Source organism: Saimiri boliviensis, chromosome 14 (genome assembly GCF_048565385.1).
Source record: "Saimiri boliviensis isolate mSaiBol1 chromosome 14, mSaiBol1.pri, whole genome shotgun sequence".
In the NCBI taxonomy this organism is placed as follows: Eukaryota; Metazoa; Chordata; class Mammalia; order Primates; family Cebidae; genus Saimiri; species Saimiri boliviensis.
Genome location: NC_133462.1, coordinates 38,499,058 through 38,513,285, shown reverse-complemented (window position 1 = coordinate 38,513,285; position 14,228 = coordinate 38,499,058). Strand labels below are relative to the sequence as shown.

The window sequence follows — 14,228 nt, the reverse complement described above, 5'->3', positions numbered from 1 at the left end:
TGTCTCTAATAAAAATACAAAAATTAGCCAGGCATGGTGGTGTTCGCCTGTAATCCCAGCTACTTGGGAGGCTGAGAATCACTTGAACCCTGGAGGCAGAGGTTGCAGTGAGCTGAGATCACACCACTGCACTCTAATCTGGAGGGCAGAGTGAGACTCCATCTCAAAATAAATAAATGAGTCCACTGGTGCCTCTCCCTGGAGAGAACCAGGAGGGCTTTTTGTGGCTGGGCCAGCCCTGCTGTCCTCCTGAGAAACACTCTGAGTATAGTTCCCCACCTCTGCTTATCTCTCAGGGCTCAGATGTCACCTCTTCTGTGAAGCCTGCTCTGAACAGTAACCCACTCTTGAGAGAGCTTGAGCTTGGGGTCTGGCCTGAGCTCCTGAGCTTAGGGATTGGGGTGGAAGGTGGAGGCAGGCGAGAGGCTGCCCAACTGCAGAGAGTGCAGCCTGGGTCCCTTCCTGCCTGGCCGACCCCCTCCAGCTTCCCAGCCTTTGGCCCATGTGGTACCTTCCACCTGAAATCTCTCCTCAGCCCTGGCCCACCCAGGTCCTCTTTTGAGCTTCCCTACTCCACTTCTCCAGGGTCCTGGAGCTTCTGCCCTGGGACTTGGACTCCACCATTTCACCAAGTATCCTGTGTTAGATTATCCTTTTTTCTTTTCTTTTTTTTTTTTTTTTTTTTAGACGGAGTCTCACCGTGTCTCCCAGGCTGGAGTGCAATGGCTCAATCTTGGCTCACTGTAACCTCTGCCTCCTGGGTTCAAGCAATTCTCCTGCCTCAGCCTCCCAAGTAGCCAGGATTACAGGCCCACACCACCATGACCAGTTCATTTTTGGTATCTTTAGCAGAGACGGGGTTTCACCGTGTTGGCCAGGCTAGTCTCAAACTCCTGACCTCATGATCCACCTGCCTCAGCCTCCCAAAGTATTGGGATTACAGCTGTGAGCCACCACACTCGGCCTTATATTATCATTATTATTATTATTATTTGTAGAGATGGAGGTCTCACTATGTTGCCTAGGCTGGCCTCTCTGCTGGAGTTCAGTGTCACCATCATAGCTCACTGCGGCCTTGACCTCTGAGCTCCAGTGATCCTCCCACTTCAGGCTTCCGAGTAGCTGGGACTATAGGAGCACACCACCATGCCTGGGCAACTTTTGTATTCTTGGTAGAGATGGGCTCACCCCATGTTGCCCAGGCTGGTCTCGAACTCCTGAGCTTGGGCAATCCACTCCTCGCAGCCTCCCAAAGTGCTGGGATTACAGATGTGAGCCACCAACTCCGTGGTATATTATTATTAATACAAACAAATGCCACACTCTGACACCCCTGAAGGTGCAAGGTGTGATATTCAAGAGCTTCCTAGTCACAACTGAGGAAAATTGCTTTATTATCTTTCTTCATCAGGTGTGCAAACAAGCTCTTGGAGGGAAGGAGAGGGGGAAACAAACAGGTGAATATGGTGGGAGGGCGGCAGAGCAGGCAATGGAGAAGGGAGGAGGGGCTGAGGGCTGAGGGAGAAGATGCATGCTTTTGAAAAGGGAAAGAGGCTGGAGCACAGTGGCTCTTGCCTGTAATCCCAGCACCTCGGAAAGCAGAGGCAGAAGGATCACTTGAGCCTAAGAGTTCCAGGCCAGCCTGGGCAACATAGCAAACCCCACCACCTCCACCAAAGATTTGCTTTTTCTTTTTCTTTTTTTGAGACAGAGTCTCACTCTGTCACCCAGGCTGGAGTGCAGCGGCATGATCTCGGCTCACTGCAACCTCCACCTCCTGGGTTCAAGGGATTTTCCTGCCTCAGCCTCCTGAGTAGCTATGGTTACAAGTGTGCACCACCATGTCCAGCTAATTATTGTATTTTTAGTAGAGGCAAGGTTTCACAATATTGGTCAGGCTGCTCTTGAACTCCTGACCTGGTAATGTGCCCACCTCAGCCTCCTAAAGTGCTGGGATTACAGGCATGAGCCACTGTGCCCAGCCTGTTTTTCTTGTTGTTGTCGTTGTTGTTGTTGTTTTGAGACAGCCTTCGTCTGTCATCCAGGCCAGAGTGCAGTGGTGAGATCTTGGCTCACTGCAACCTCCACCTCCAGGGTTCAAACGATTCTCCTGTGTCAGCCCCCTGAGTAGCTGGGGCTACAGGTACATACCACCATGCCCAGCTAATTTTTGTATTTTTAGTAGAGACAGGGTTTTGCCATGTTGGCAAGGCTGGTCTTGAACTCCTGACCTCATGTGATCCACCCATCTTGGCCTCCCAAAGTCGTGGGATTACAGGTGTTTGCCACCACGCCCAGCCTCAAACAGAGATTTGTTTTGTTTTGTTTTGTTTTGTTTTTTTAAGAAAAGAGAAGGCAGGGTGAGGTGGCTCATGTCTGTGAGGAGACCAGGAGTTTGAGACCAGTCTGGCTAATAGAGTGAAACCCTACCTCTACTAAAAAAAAAAAAAATACAAAAATACAAAAATACAAAAATTAGACAGGCGTGGTGGCCGGCGCCTGTAATCTCAGCTACTCGGGAGGATGAGGCAGGAGAATCACTTTAACTCCAGAGGCAGAGGTTGCAGTGAGCCGAGATCACCACATTGCACTCCAGCTTAGGTGACAGTGAGAGACTTGGTCTCAACAAAAGAAAGAAAGAAAAGAAACAAAAAGAGAAACAGTGTAGCAGAGGGAAGCCCAAGTGCAAAGGCCAGGAGTCTGAACTTGGAGGGACAGGTTCTTCCACACTTGCAACAGAGGTCTCCTGCCTCCTCCCTTCCCCCTGCCCCTGCCCCTGGCCCCCTTTCTCTATGAGGAAATCAAATCTCAGCTTGCCTAGGGCCCCATGACAAGGGAGGCCCCAACTTCACCCCGATGGGTCTTGTGGGTCTTGGGTCTGCTGAGCCGAGTCAGAGAAAGGTTTATTATCCCATTTTACAGAGGCGTATTGTCCAAAGGTGAAGCCACTTGTCCAGAGGACACGCGGTGGGCCAGCGACTCTGAAACCTCCTGGGACTGTCCTCTATTCACCGACTCCCCAGGCTCCCTGCCCCCGCGCGCTGCTGAGACCGGGTCATTTTCGGTTCTACCAGAGCAAGCAGGGGACCCTCTCCCTACCGCTGTTGCCCTCAGCCAAAACCAAGTCTGCACCACCACCCACCCGGCCTCTTTCCCAGCCTTATCTCCCCAGCTCTGCCGCCTGACCCCTGCACCCCACCAAACCGCAGCCTTTGTCCGGACGCCCTCACCGCCTCGGCTGGCCCCCGCGCGCGCCTCATGAGAAGCCTTGGACTGGCATGGCCTGGCCTTTCAACAGGCCCCCAGACTCGGGATGCCCAGGGTGGCCGCTGAGGCCTGGAGAAGTCTGGGCCTCCCGCGTGCACACCCAACAGTGCGCCCCAGAGGCTCAGGGCACCCCGGCAGTGTGGGGATGTGGAGCGATGAGCGGAGCCCGTGCATCCAGGGCAGAATAGGGACCCGCGAGGGGGTCAGGGAGACAGACAGCGAACAGGGGTGAAGCCGCGGCCGGACGGAGCACGCAGCGGACAATGCTGGGTTCAAAGGGGAGAGATAAGGCGCAGACAAGAGACGCGAGGCTGGACCCGGGCCAGGCGCTCCGCGGGGAGGAGTTGGGCGGAACGGGGGCGGGGGCGGGGGAGAGAGCGAGGGCGGGGAAGGGAATGGTGGGGCGGGGAAGGGAATGGTGAGGCGGGGACGGGAGGGCGAGACGGGGATGGGGAACGGGCGCGAGGTAGGGGGCCAGGGAGAGGCATGGTTGCGCCGAGGGGAACAAGCGCCTGGAGGACCTCCCGCCCCCTCCAGGCCCTGCCCCTCCAAGTCCCCAGCACTGCGCCAGGCCCCGCCCCTCCAGGCCCTACCGTTCCGGGGCGCGCTCCCCGCCCCGCACCGCCCCCGCGGCACCGCCCCGCGGCACCGCCCCCGCCCCAGGCTCCCCCCACTCAAGCCTTTTTTCCCGGCTGGGGGCCGAGGCCCGGCCGGGAGCAGAGTCCGGCTGCGTGGCGCCGGCGGTGCGTGTCTGCAGCTGCCCCGGGTCCCCCGCCAGGCGCGCCGTACCCAGCCCCGCTGCCGGCCCCCGGTGCGCCCGGCCTTCTGCGCCCCCAGGTAAGCGAGCGCCCCGCGTCGCGAACGCCGCCCCGAACGCCACACTCACTGCAGGCTCCGGCCCCGCCTCCGCGGTCATGGCGGCCCCAGCCCGGCCCCCATCACCCAGCCGGGGACTGTCCCCTCGGAGCTCCCCTTCTGGGCCGCCTCCCGGAGAGGTCCGCGCTCCCCCATGAGGGCCGGGGCGCCGCGGGTGCCCGAGGACGCGCCTGCGAAACGGGTGGGAGTGAGTAGGGGCGATCCCGGCCTCGTCACGCTGGGGAATCCGGATTTGTGAGCCGGAGGAGCGCCCCGTGCCCCCGACGTGCCAGGGCTGGGGACGCAGCTGGGACCCTATCCTCGGAACCCGCAGCCAGCTGCATAGACGGCTTCAGAGAATCGCTTAAACACGTCATTCCAAGCCCAACCTAACGCTTCAGGCTGCCTGTGTGGGATGGAGGTGCCCAGGTGGGGATGGTGTCATTTGGCCTGGTTGAACCAGCCAGCGAGGGCTTTTTAGGCCTAGGAAACTGCAAGATTGCGGGGCAGGGCCCAGCCGGGAGTGCGTGCCGAGCAGAAAAGAGGCCAGTGTGGCTGAAACGCGGAGAGGGAGGGTCGGAGGTGGAGACAGGTTGGCTAGGGCCTGGGAAGCGGTGAGGAGAGCGTGGAACTCGTCCTCGGGCGGTGGGCACCAGGGAGGCTTGCAACAGCAGGTGCGTGGCGTGATCGGATTGTGTCTTAAGAAGAACATCCCGTGGAAGAGATAGGGATACTTGGAAGGGGGCTGCTGGCCTGACCTGGCTGGGAGGTGTGATAGGAACTGGGGGAACTAAAAATTTCGCTTTGATGGAGGAGCATCGTCTACTTCCTCTGTCTGCTTAAGTGGGGCGTGGGGACAGATGTTTCTCCTGGGTAGTTAGGAGTAGAAGAGGCTTTCGTTGCTGGGTTGGGAGACTTTGGGAGAAACCCTTTGGAGGAAACAGGGAAGCGGGCAGGGAGAGGCTGTTGTGGTTTGCAAAACCTATGAGATGGGAGAACGCTCCATAGATTCCAGTCTGAGCCCAGGCAAGGTCTGGGGCATCTGAGCTCAGAGGCCAGGTGACCCCACTGGGGCGACCTGGATGTGTTCTATGGGGATAGGTTTCCTGGACTGTCTGCATTGTCTTCGAAGCCCTCGGCCTCCCCAGCCTCAATTGGGTCTTCCTTCCAGGAGCAGCTGCTGTGAATGAACACAGAAGTGGAGCTCGGGGTGGAGACCAGAAGCCTCATTCAGTGCACCTGGGCCCCAGCAGGCCCAGCCAGGCATGGAGGAGGAGGCAGTGAGGACTTTCCTTACCTGTTTTTCCAGCTCACCCGCTGCTAGCAGAGATACTTTGAGCCTGGGGGGTTGGGGGAGCCTTGGTAATTTAATTGGTTGTGGGGCCCCAAGGAAAGGTTTCTGGCCTTCAGTCTGCCCCTCTGTAAAATGGGTCAGTAGTATCTGAGCCTAGGAGTGTTCATAGATCAGTGAAAGCAGAGGCTAGGCAGATCTCGGTGGCAGCCACACCCCTAAGAAACCAGCGAGGGCTCTAACTCCAGGTGGGAGTTCAGGGCTGCATGGGCTTCCATTTCCTCCTCTGATAAATTTAGAACAGGCCAGGTGTGGTGGCTCACACCTGCAATCCCAGCACTTTGGGAGGCCGAGGTGGGCAGATCACCTGAGGTTGAGAGTTCGAGACCAGCCTGACCAACATGGAGAAACCCTGTCTCTACTAAAAATACAAAAGTAGCTGGGCATGGTGGCACACACCTGTAATCCCAGCTACTCAGGAGGCTGAGGCAGGAGAATCTCTTGAACCTGGGAGGCAGAGGTTGCGGTGAGCCAAGATGGCGCCATTGCACTCCAGCCTGGGCAACAAGAGTGAAACTCAATCTCAAAAAAAAAAAAAAAAAAAAAAAAATCAGAACAGTGCCCCCCTCCTGACCCAGGGCCTCCTGCAGGTTGAATAAAGTGGTTGGCCCAGTGCCTGGCACAGAATGTCTTGGCTCAGGAGCTGCTGTGATGACTGTAGTTGGCAGCATAAGTGGACCCAAGTCCCCTCCTCCCACCCTTGGGACGGCACAGAAAGGCAGGCGCCTTGGGAGCTCCCTGCCCTATCCCCTTCTCTGAGTACCACAAGCTGCTCCCTTTCCTACTGGCTGGGCTTGAGCCTGCCCCCTGCCCTGTCCTGCCAGTTTGAATTGAGGGCCTCTGGGCCACAGACTTCACCACTTCCTGCCTCAGTTTCTGCACCTATAAAATGGGATAATAGCAGTCATGACCTACAGATAAAGAATTTCTGGCTGGTGATGAGTACTTGCTAAACAGGCTATTAAAATATCATGAGAATATCAGAGCTGGAGGCTATTAAAATATCACAGAGGGGCCAGGTGTGGTGGCTCATGCCTGTAATCCCAGCACTTTGGAAGGTTGAGGTGGGCAGATCACCTAAGGTCAGGAGTTTGAGAGCAGCATGGCCAACACAGTGAAACCCTGTTTCTACTAGAAATACAAAAATTAGCTGGGTGTGGTAGTGTGTATCTGTAATCTCAACTACATGGGGGGCTGAGGCAGGAGAAGCTCTTGAACATGGGAGGCAGGGGTTGTAGTGAGCTTAGATGGCACCACTGCACTCCAGCCTGGATGACAGTGAGACTCTGTCTCACACCCACACACACACACACAAATCACAGAGCCATGTGGGGGTAGTCCAGAGGAGTCACCTGACTCAACCTTAGAAGGAGTCAGGGAAGGCCTCCTGGAGGAGGTGACAGTTGGCTGGGTCACTAAGGGTGAGTAGGAGTTAACCAGGCAGAGAGCCCAGTGGGCAAATTGCAGAGGAGAGAAACTGCCAGAGTGCTTGGATGAGAGAACCACGAAGCTAGGGTTGTAAGATTCAGAGGGGAGAGGAGGAAGGGCAGAGCCTGCCTGCTGGCCTTGAACATGCATTTACTATTGTTCTGATCCCAGAGAACAGACTGCAGGGGTCAAAGGCAGGAGCCTGGAGACCAGGGTGGAAGGGACTGCCTCAGGCCAGAGGAGCAATGATAGGGCTGGACCAGGTGGAGGTAGGGATGGGTGAGGCTTGGGTGGATCTTGGAGAGGTATAGAGGGGCCAGGGAGGGAGCAGCTGCCATGAGGGAGCAGGCTTCAGTGCAAATCAGCAATCTGTTCTCAGCATCTGGAAATTGCAGTGCCACTAGACACCCAGGTGGCACAGCACAGGATGGCTTTGAAGCAAGCTGGGAGCTTGGAAGATAGTAGAAAGAGGGCAGAAGGAAAACCAGGAGTGGGTGGAAAGCTGGGAGCCAAGGGGACTGGGCCTTTAATAGGAGGAAAGGGTCCTGAAACCCCTGTTTAGATAATTTAGTAGTAGGCATCTTGCTTTTTCTTTTCTTTTTTTCTGAGACGGAGTTTTGCTCTTGTCACCCAGGCTGGAGTACAATGGTGCAGTCATAGCCCACTGCAACCTCCGCCTCCTGGGTTCAACTGATTATCCTGCCTCAGCCTCCCAAGTAACTGGGATTACAGGTGTGCACCATGATGCCCAGCTACTTTTTGTATTATTAGTAGAGACAGGGTTTTGCCATGTTGGCCAGGCTGATCTCGAACCCCAGACCTCAGGTTATCCACCCACCTCGACTTCTCAAAATGCTGGGATTACAGGCATGAGCCACTGCGCCCAGTCTGTCTTACTCTCTTTCGTAGCTGCTCTTCCCCAACCCTGTTCTCTTCCCTTAGCCTTTCAGTATTTCAGTTCAGGCCTCTTTCTTTCTTTTGTTTCTTTTGTTTCTTTCTCTTTCTTTTCTTTTCTTTTTTTATGTATGTATTTCTTTATTTTTTGCCTTTTTTTTTTTTATTATTATTTTTGAGACAAGTTCTGGCTCTGTCACTCAGGCTGGGGTGCAGTGGTATAATCTTGGCCCACTGCAACCTCAGCCTCCCAGGTACAAGCAATCCTCCCACTTCAGCCTCCTGAGTAGCTGGGACTACAGACATGAGCCACCACACCTGGCTAATTTTTGCATTTTTTGTAGAGATTTTGTAGAGTTTCACCATGTTGCCCAGGCTAGTCTCAAACTATTGAGCTCAAATACCTCAGCCTCCCAAAGTGCTGGGATTACAGACATAAGCCACTGCATTTGTCCCCTCCCTCCCTCCCTCCCTCCCTCCCTTCCTTTTCTCTCTTTCTTTCTTTCTTTGGCAAACTCTTACTGTGTTGCTCAGGCTGGAGTGCAGTGGCATGATCTTAATTCACCACAGCATCAACCTCCTGAGCTCATTCCACCTCAGCCTCCTGAGAGCTGGGACTTCAGGCATGCACCACGATGCCTAGCTAATCTTTAAAATATATATATATATATATATATTTATAGAGATGGGGATCTCACTATGTTGCCCAGGCTGGTCTTGAACTCCTGGCCTCAAGCAAGGCTTCAGCCTCAACCTCCCAAATTACTAGGATTATAGGCACAAGCCACCACCTCTGGCCAAGCACCGGCTTTTCTTTGCCACACTTGAATAGGCCTCTCAGACCCATCATTACTCTGACCAGAGTAGCATAGAGAGGCCAGGTGTGTGGTAGCTCACATCTGTAATCCCAGCACTTTGGGAGGCCAAGGTGGGTGGATCACTTGAGGTCAGAAGTTCGAGACCAGCCTGGTCAACATGGCGAAACCCCGTCTCTACTAAAAATACAAAAATTAGCTGGACATGGTGGTTGGATCCTATAATCACAGCTACATGGGAAGTGGAGACAGGAGAATTGCTTGAACCCAGAAGGTGGAGGTTGCAGTGAGCTGAGATAGCACTACTACACTCCAGCCTGGGCAACAGAGTGGACCCTGTCTCAAAAGAAAAATAAAAGCCGAGTGTGGTAACTCATGCCTGTAATCCCAGCACTTTGGGAGGCTAAGGTGGGTGGTTCATGAGGTGAGGACTTTGAGACCAGTCTGACTAACATGGTGAAACCCCTTCTGTACTAAAAACACAAAAATTGGCTAGGAGTGGTGGCTCACGCCTGTAATCCCAACACTTTGGGAGGCTGAGGATGGCAGATCACCTGAGGTCCAGAGTTCAAGACCAGCCTGACCAACAAGGAGAAACCCTGTTTCTCTACTAAATACATATATATATATATATATATATATATATATATATGCCGGGCATGGTGGCTCAAGCCTGTAATCCTAGCACTTTGGAAGGCAGAGGCGGGTGGATCACTTGAGGTCAGGAGTTCAAGACCAGCCTGACCAACATGGTGAAACCCCATCTCTACTAAAAATAGAAAATCAGCTGGACATGGTGGCGCATGCCTGTAATACCAGCTACTTGGGAGGCTGAGGCAGGAGAATCACTTGAACCTGGGAGGCGTAGGTTGCAATGAGCTGAGATTGCACCATTGCACTCCAGCCTGGGCAAGAAGAGCGAAACTCTGTCTCAAAAAAAAAAAAAAAAAAAAAAAAAAGCGCATATACACATACATACATACATATATATATAATTGGCCAGGTATGGTGATGCATGCCTGTAATCCAGGCTACTTGGAAGGCTGAGGCAGGAGAATCACTTAAAACTCAGGAAGCGGAGATTGCAGTGAGCCAAGATTGTGCCATTGCACTCCAGCCTGGCAGCAAGAGCAAAACTCTGTCTCAAAAAAAAAAAAAAAGGTAGCGTAGAGGAGACCTTCTTCTCCTTGAGTCTGGACTCTATACCTTTGTTAATAGGATGCTATCACACACACACACTGAACTGGCTGGAGCTCAGCTCAGCTTTTCTTCCCTAACCCCTCCTGGACTCCTAGAGACAGGTTTTTAGTCCAGGGTCCCACGACACTATGTCTGAAGAGTGATCATTTCCTACCAGCCATGGCCTGGGGATCCCTTCTGCCCTGTGCCTGGCCCCCACCTTCCTCCCACCCCTGTCTGTCTGTCATTTGTTCATTCAGCACAGACTTAGGAAGTGTCTGCATGTGAGACACTGGAGACAGACAGTGGCCACAGGAAGCCTTACAGAGCTGATGTTCCTGCAGGAAGAAGGTGATGGGGACAAGGATGAGGTTTGAAGGAGCAGCTAGACGTCTGGAGGAAGGGTGCTCCAGGCAGAAGGCCCAGCAGGTGCAAAGGCCCTGAGGCTGGAACAGGCATGGTGTGTTGGAGGAATGGCAGTGAGGCCGGGGTGGCTGGAGCAAACTGAGCAAGGAGTCGTAGAGTATAGAGAGGAGCAGATGAAGAGACTGAAGGTCCTTGGGGACCCCCAGTCCAACCACAGCAGACCCTGGAGAGTCCTTGCTCAAGGAGTGGAAGGTTATGGGACCCTACTGCTTTGGCACTTTTACTTCGTCATCCTGTCTGTGCGGTGGTCACCTTCGCTGGGGTGCTGGAACCTTGAAGGCTGAGGAAGCTGGAGGAAACTTGAAGGCAGAAGGAAGGAAATGAGGACCAGCCAGTGGGCAAGGCTTCTCCCCTCCCCTGCACACAGTGGGGCTCGGCTGAACTAGAAGAAGGAAGTACCCAGGGAGGGGTACTGATGAGCGTATGGCAGCAGAGGAGATGAAGGGCAGTGGGGAAGAGGAGGGTGGGAGGGAGGAGGAGGAAGAGGAGGAGAAGAAAAAGGATAGGGAAGAGGAGAAGATGGAGGAGGAGGAGAAGGATGGGGGAGGAGGAAGAAGCGATGGAGGAGGAGGAGGAGGAGGAGAGGAATCGGGGGAGGAGGAGGAGGAGGAGGAGGCAGCAGCAAGCAGCAGCAGCCAGTGGGCAAGCAGGCAGGGCACAGAGCTGGATAAAGGAGCCAGGACGTTGTTAGACAGATGACGGGAGCCCTAGGGATGCAGGGATGGTAGCCTCATCAGGGATCTTGAGGACAAACAGCAAAGGCCAAGCAACAGGGCCAAGCACAGTGGCTCATACCTGTAATCACAACACTTTGGGAGGCTGAGGTAGGTGGATCACCCGAGGTCAAAAGATCAAGACCAGCCTGGCCAACATGGCGAAACCCTGCCTCTACTAAAAATACAAAAATTAGCCAGGTGCAGTGGTGCGTGCCTGCAGTCCCAACTACTCAGGAGGCTGAGGCAGGAGAATTGCTTGAACTGGGGAGGCGGAGGTTGCAGTGAGCCAAGATCACACCACTGCACTCCAGCTTGCATAACAAGCAAGACTCTGTCTCAGAAAAAAAAAAAAAAAAAAAAAAGGCCAAGCAGCAGGTGTATTTGGTGGACAGCCCAGCCTCTAGCCTGCAGTCACTCCCTTCCCAGGCAAAAGAGAGAGGACTCAGTCCCCCTCTGCCTGTACACCACAAGAGCCTGGGTACCCTCCCCACCCTTACCACAGACCTGGGCTTCACTGGGAGGGAATGTGGACACTTGAATGCTGAAGCCTAGATCCGAGGTTCTGCCGAGCCAGGGCACTGTGATCTGAACTGTTTCCTCTGTCCATCCCCATCCAAACTTGGAGTGGGTGTCCCTTGTGCCTGGTTCTGCTCTGTGACTTGGCAGGTGGGATGGAGCCGCAGCAGGGGCAGGGGAATAAGGGCTGGGCTTTTTGGGGTGATGGTACCCAGACAGTGGCAGGAAGGGAGGGAGGTGGTTCTCTGGGTTTTATTTCTCCATCTGGGATGTTGGTGAGGGCAGGTGTAAGCAGAAGGCTACGGGAGTTTGAGGCTCCTATGATTTAGGATTGTGCCATTGCAACCCAGCCTGAACAGCACAGAAAGACCCTGTCTAAGAATAAATGGAGGCCGGGTGGATTGGCTCACGCCTGTAATCCCAACACGTTGGGCAGCCAACGTGGGCGGATCACCTGAGGTCAGGAGTTTGAGACCAGCCTGGCCAACATGTTCAGACCCTGTCTCTACTAAAAATGCAAAAATTAGCCAGGCATGGTGGTGGGCGCCTGTAATACCAGCTGCTCAGGAGGCTGAGGCAGGAGAATCACTTGAACCTGGGAGATGGAGGTTGCAGTAAGCCAAGATGGTGTCACTGCACTCCAGCCTGAGCAACGACTTGGTCTCAAAAAAGAAAAAAAAAAAAAAAAAAAAAGATGCAGCCCCCACTGCCTGACTCCTCATTCCTTTTCCCACCTTATTTTTCTCTCCACCTGACAATCACAAAACAAATTGTCAAAATGCAGGGCCGGATGAGGTGACTCATGCCTCTAATACCAGCACTTTGAGAGGCCAAATTGGGCAGATTGCTTGAGCCCAGGAGTTCAAGACCAGCCTGGGCAACATAGCAAGACCCCATTTCTTTAAAAAAAAAAAAAAAAAACAAAGGCTGAGTGGGCACAGTGGCTCATGCCTGTGGGAGGCCAGCACTTTGGGAGGCCAAGGTGAGTGGATCACAAGGTCACAAGATCAAAACCATCTTGGCCAATATGGTGAAACCCCATCTCTACTAAAATACAAAAAATTAGCTGGGCATGGTGGCATGAGCCTGTAGTCCCAGCTACCTGGGATGCTGAGGTAGGGAAATCATTTGAACCTGGGAGACGGAGGTTGCAGTGAGCCGAGATTGTGCCACTGCACTCCAGTCTGGGCAACAGAGCAAGACTGTCTCAAAAAAAAAAAAAAAAAAAAAAAAATTGAAATGAAACAAAATATAGAGTCTTTGCCACTCCCTCATCTCTACCAGCTCCACAGGGATGGGAATTCTTGTCTACCTTGTTCTCTGCTGGGATCCCAGGGTATTGTTGGTATGCAGTAGGCACCTAATAAATGTGAAGTGATGCCAGGCATCCCGGGTCCTGGCTGCAGCCTGAGAGGTTGGACGTCAGGGGGTTGGCGTTGGGGGTAGGGTACCTCGGGTGGCAGGTAACAGGCAGGATCTGGGACAGGCAGGCTTGGATCCAAGTTCCGGTCTCTACTCCCTACTTTATTTTATTTTTTATTTTTTGAGATGGAGTTTTGCTCTTGTTGCCCAGGCTGGATTGCAATGGTGTGATCTTGACTCACTGCAACCTCCGACTCCCAGAGTCAAGCAATTCTCCTGCCTCAGCCTCCTGAGTAGCTGGGATTATAGGCATGTGCCCCCATGCCCGGCTAATTTTTTTTGTATTTTAGTAGAGACAGGGTTTCAACATGTTGGCCAGGATGGTCTCAATCTCCTGACCTTGTGATCCGCCCGCCTTGGCCTCCTAAAGTGCTGGGATTACAGGTGTGAGCCACCGTGCCAGGCCAAGAATTAGACTTGTTTACTGCCCTTCTGGAGACCCCTCATTCGGGGCCGGAAGACAGACGTGTCCTTGGGCAGTTACAAGGCAGATTAACCAGGGTACAAGGAAGCAACCAGAGACACTGAAGGCAAGGAGAGGCTTTTTTTTTTTTTTTTTTTTTTTTTTTTTTTTTTTTTTTTTTGAGACCAGAGATCTCCCTCTGTTGCCCAGGCTGGAGTGCAGTAGCTCAATCTTGGCTCACTACATCCTCTGCCTCCTGGGTTCAAGTGATTCTCTTGCATCGGCTTCCCAAGTAGCTGGTATTACAGGTGCCTGCCACCATGCCTGGGTAATTTTTGTTTTTTGTTTTTTGGGTTTTTTTTTGCCATGCTGGCCAGGCTGGTCTTGAACTCCTGACCTCAAGTGATCTGCCCACCTCAGCTTCCCAAAGTGCTGGGATACACACTTGACCTTTCTTTCTTTTTTTTTTTTTTCTTTTCCTTTCCTTTCTTCTTTCTTTTTTTGAGACAGAGTGTAACTCTTGTTGCCCAGTTTGGAGTGCAGTGGTGCAATCTTGGCTCACTGCAATCTTTGCCAGATGGGTTCAAGCGATTCTTCGGCCTCAGCCTCCTGAGTAACTGAGATTACAGGCGCATGCCACCACACCCAGCTAATTTTTTTTATTTATTTATTTTTTTTTGAGACGGAGTTTTGCTCTTGTTACCCAGGCTGGAGTGCAATGGCTCGATCTCGGCTCACCGCAACCTCCGCCTCCTGGGTTCAGGCAGTTCTCCTGCCTCAGCCTCCTGAGTGGCTGGGATTACAGGCACATGCCACCATGCCCAGCTAATTTTTTGTATTTTTTTTAGTTGAGACGGGGTTTCACTATGTTGACCGGGATGGTCTCGATCTCTTGACCTCGTGATCCACCCGCCTCAGCCTCCCAAAGTGCTGGGATTACAGGCTTGAGCCACCGC

At 53.3% G+C, this 14,228-nt stretch overlaps 1 protein-coding gene across 4 annotated transcripts in view; it reads left to right on the top strand.

Moving 5' to 3' along the window:
- Positions 1–3,918: 3,918 nt before the first annotated feature.
- CERS4 (ceramide synthase 4) overlaps positions 3,919–14,228 on the top strand; it is a 50,284-nt gene continuing 39,974 nt past the window's right edge. For 2 of the 4 annotated variants that reach the window (XM_039466903.1, XM_039466902.1), the window contains exon 1: positions 3,919–4,104. The gene's annotated coding sequence lies outside the window, so the exon portion shown is untranslated. Of the gene's footprint in view, positions 4,105–5,293; positions 5,400–14,228 lie in introns of all 4 variants that reach the window. The other 2 variants (XM_039466904.2, XM_074384692.1) reach the window with 2 other exon arrangements.